The following is a 4,915-nucleotide window of genomic DNA, read 5'->3' on the forward strand; positions in this document are numbered from 1 at the left end:
CCAAGCACCTGCTTGTTAAGCTGGTGCCTGGAGCCGGCCCTGCGTGTAGGAGGGGCACTGCTCTTGGAGGGGGGCGCCACTGTGGGCTAGGTGAACTCTGGTCACTCCATCCCGTTGGAGCAGTTTTCCGTCGGCATCAGAATCAAAACATTTTGCAGGAACATGTCAAACCCAACCAAGTTTTTGAGAGGGAAAAGTCGAAATGATTTGTTTCATATTTCTCATTTTGATGAGGTAAAAACCTTTCGACTTTCTCGTTTTGACTTCGATTTCTTTATATCAAATTTCAATATGATATTACACGTATCTATATATTTTACAATAATATTACTAATACCCAGCTCCTATCTCGCACGTTCCATCAGTAGATCTCACAGTGCTTTATGAAGGAGGTGGGTATCATTATCCCCATTTTACAGATGGGGAAACTGAGGCACAGAACAACACAAGGGCAGAGCTGGGCCCAGAACCCAGGTCCCCTGTGTCCCAGCCCGATGCCTTCTCCATATTGCATTATATTGTTTCGACATTATTGAAATGAAATGTTTTTGAGGGTTCCAAATGGAAAGTTTGTGGAATTTCGGTTCTGCAAGAAAGTCCGGCTTTTTGTTCTGATTCGGAACAAAAACACATTTCAAAATGTGCTATGGAAAGCCCATTCGCTACATCGCCCAGTGCATTCTCTGCCCATATGCCCAGCCTTGTCACGCCAAGGAGCACCCCAAGGCTAGCCATGTCCTCATATCCATCCACTTTGCACAAGGATCTGCTTTTCTAACACCAAGCCATGCCTACACACTGGCTCATCCCGCCCCTCTACGAATTATTCATTGCATTACAGTAGTTGCTAGAGGAGCTCAGTGCCACGTGGTGCTAGGCGCTGTACGTACACAGAGTGAGAGACAGTCCCTTCCTAGACAAGTGGACGGTTTCACTAGGCAAGGCGGACAAAGGGTCGGACTTCCTGTTTTACAGAGCTCGAATGGCTGCCCCACAGTGGCAAAGATGGGATTTGAACCCAGGGCTCCGGAGCCCCAGGTCAACCCCCATTCTGTTGTTTCATAGGCCCCACCCTTGTAATTGATTCACCAAGATGCTTGGACTGACTTCTATGGCAGCTGAGACCCTGCTGGGGACGAGGCCGGGTCTCCACTCAGCTCATCAAACGGTTGGTAGGTCCCACTCTCCTTGCTTAGCCCAGCCCTCCCACAGCGCCGGCGGGGGGCCAGGCGGTGAATCACTGTCAGCTATTAATGGGAAAGCTGTTCAGATTGCAACCACGCCAGCTAGGCTGGGACTTTGCCTCGCTCCCCCATGTGCCTGAGAAACAAAATATGTCACTGTGCCGCCCTGTGCTCATCCCCCGGGGAGCCGCGCAGACAAGGCCGGGCTCCTGTGCACAGCCCATGGGCTTGATGGTGCCCAGGCATCTTTTGCTGGTGTCCCTGGGAGGACAAACCTCTCCTCTGGCCCGTCTCCTCATTCCAGCTAGGCAGGCAGGCTACCACGCCGCACATGGGTATCGGAGCTATCCCAGAGAGAGGCTGGGCCAGGGCCGGCTTGGAGGAGGGAACCAGCAGTGCTCAGGAATCTTCTCCCAGGACATTGCCACCAGCGCTGGCAGGGGAACCCAGCCTGTCTCTCCCGGCCAGCTAGAGATCGTGAATGGAGAAGAAAAGGGAGACATACGTATGTCATTGCCTCCCAGTCTGGACACGACTCTCTGGTTATTACGGGAGGCAGATCCCCAGCCCCTGAATGTGGGGCGGGCTCCAGAAGTGAAAGAGGCACCAGACCGTCTTCGACAGGGGGCTGTCAGCCGGGGCCAGCTGGAGGGTAGAGGGAGGGCGTGATGTGCACCTGCAGCCTGAGCTCCTCTGGACGCTGCTGCTTTCAGCACGGATCAGGCCTGAGTGAAATGTGCTCTGGGCTAGAAGCCCCAAGGCAAGTGCATCTCACTCCAGGGAGCGGCTTGTGCTAATAACCTGAAAAGCCCTTTGTCTCTTAGATTGTCAGCTCTTCCGGGGCAAGGACTGTCTCTTGGTTCTGTGTTTGGACAGCTCCTAGTGCCAGGGGGCCCTGGGCCAGGACTGGAGCTGCCAGGCTCTGCTGCCATACAACTAAATAACAATAATAATTAATGCCACTTACTCTTGGGTCCTGGCCAACCTATTCCGCGGGGCTCAGAGCACCCGGGGTTCATGCCTGGTGCACGGACTTCAGGCTCGGCTGTGGCATTGGGGTTGCTACTGCTGAATGGGGCAGCGGGATGAGGGGGGAGCCTTCCCCTGTGCCCACATGCCAATTTCTGTGATCCCAGCCAGCAGATCATATTCAGACGCCCCCAACCTGGGTCTCTCATTGCACATGACTCCTCGGGACATCACGAAGCAGTCAAGCCCCACAGAAACATTCAGCCTGGGAAACCCGCATTGCACTAGTTATACCCCAGGGAAACCTTCCTGAGACAGAGCCCCGTGTCCATAAGCCACAGGCCTTGGGGGTCGCACGCCACCCTACACTCTAGCTCCCGCCACATCCTGCTAGATGGCGTGGGAGTGCAGAATTGTCTATGGCTTGCGCGGCTCCACTGGGCTCTTATTGCTAAACTCAGTTGTTATTTTTCTGTAAAGTCACTTTGGGAATCCTGGCTGCTTTCCCCTCGAAACACGCCCACCTCCAAATATCCGGTTGCTGTCAGAGAGGTTAGAGCTGAAGGCAGCTCTGCAGAGGAAGGGTGGTTCAGAGACCTAGGGCTGTATTCAATTCTCAACCCAGCCCTGGACTCCTTGTGTCACCACCCCGCTCTGGGCCTCAGCTCCCCACCTGCAAAATGGGGATAATCCGTCCCCGCTTCTTAGGTATGCAGTGAGGATTAAATCCACAGATCATGCGCCACATACTATGCTGCTGCAGAGGGCTGTATAATCAGAGAGAGAAGGTTTAATTAGATCACTTACATGGTAAATAAGCATCCAGCTGTGTTTTTAACCAGGATTGCCAAGTGCCAGCTCTCACAATTTCACCATGTGGCTTGCGATACTTGGTTAGCTTCCTAAGCCCCAGCTCCTGGAGTCCTGTGATTATGTGGGAATCTCAGCTTTCATTCAAAAAAGCTCTCCTGGTTGCAGAGAAAGGCTTGTGAATGTGAAGTCTAAAGGCAGGAAAAACACAGAAGGCCAATAAAAGAACCCCATAGTTGTTATTTTTTTTACAGTCTCATGATTCTTAAGTCGATCTCCTGATTTGGGAGGCCTGAGCCATGATTTCTGAACACCCGGGCTTGGCCGCAGTTCATCAACACTGGTTATTGATTCAGATCCTTGGGGCTTGCTAGTGAGTTGCATTAGGAGCGCGTCGTTGTTCACCTAAGCAACCACTAGCGCAAATGAGCAAGCAGCCAGGAACCCTCCCCGCTCGCCCCATCAGCCTGTGTTAACACCCAAGGAAGATGACAAGGCTTGCTATTGTTATAATGACTGAAAATTGCCACTGTGGGAGTTTCTTATTCAGCCATAAATCCCACTGAACTATTTAGACAGCTTAACTACAAACAGATCCCCAGCCGGTGTAAATCCATCGCAGTCAATGGAAAGACGTGGGTTTTATGCCAGCTGAGGATCTGGCCCAGTTTTTCGGTTGGGTTTGTTTGTTTTTTTGTTGTGCACCTGCTGAAGGGATGGTGGCAACTTACACTGGCCAATGAAGCTGCCCAGGTGGCAGTAAGGGCAGAATTTGACCCAGGAATATCAAATCAAGCAGAGCTGGGATTAGAACTCAGGAGCTCCTAATCCCCTGGCCCATGCTCAGTCCACTGTGCGATAACACCTACCTCTTAGGTGGCACTTTCCATCAGTAGATCTCAAAGCACTTTCCAAAGGAGAGGTCAGTCTCATTATTCCTATTGTATGGATGGGGAAACTGAGGCACAGAGACGGTGAAACGATTTTCCCAAGGTCACCCAACAGGTCAGTGGCAGAGCTGGGAACAGAATCTAGGTCTTCTGAATCCCAGTCCACTGCTCTATGCACCGGGACACAGTGCCTCCTGTGTGGATTAATATGCTGGCCATCAGGTAACCATATCACATTCTTAAAGGTGTTGGGCAAGATAGCCTCCTTCCATTCAGGCTAAAAGAGAGAACAAATAAATGCCCCCTTTGTTTAGCGAAAGCTGCAATCATGGGGAAAAAACCACTGCCCAAGGACTAGCCCACCTGCAAGCCTGGGCAGTTGCTGCGTCATGTGGTCCAAGGTATTTCCCGGGGGGTCTAATAACAAACACGGGCAAGGGGTAGATTTGATTGCAGCTGTGTGAGAGAGACAGAGAAGCAACAGAAACACCGCAGTGGCAGAGAAAGCAGCAAGGACGCTCCAGAGGCAGCACAGAAAAAAAGTCTAGAGAGCGAGCTTTTGGGCAGAGTGCTGGCTGAAAGAGGCTTGGAACCATGAGCAACAAAACGGCCTCCTGCTTGATTCCTCCTGTGGTCAGAGAAACGGGACTTTGGCCATTCTTTGTAAACAAACAGGACTGCACCAAAGACACCTGATTCTATCACCAATTTCTCCTCTCGATGGCAGCAACCCACGAGACCCTGAAAACTGGCTAACTGCTTGGGCCAAAAAGGGAGAGAGCGTGTATAAAACCCGCCGTGAGCTTTTCCGTGGCAACAACCGAGTCCCAGCTGGAAGCAGCACAGATGAGCCAAACCAAACCCACCAGGAACTAGTGAGACGTCCCAACCTCTCTGTGTCTGTATTTCGAAGATGATCTCCTACTACCTACCACAAGGATGCAGAAGGCACCACTTGTTATCCTATTAGGGCCTGATCCGAAATCCACTGGAGACAAGTCAGTGGAAAGACTGCCTTTAGCACTATGGCCTTTGACTCAGCCCCATAACAGCCACAGTCCC

This window comes from Terrapene carolina, unplaced genomic scaffold (assembly GCF_002925995.2).
Source record: "Terrapene carolina triunguis isolate 2854851 unplaced genomic scaffold, T_m_triunguis-2.0 Scaffold231, whole genome shotgun sequence".
In the NCBI taxonomy this organism is placed as follows: Eukaryota; Metazoa; Chordata; order Testudines; family Emydidae; genus Terrapene; species Terrapene triunguis.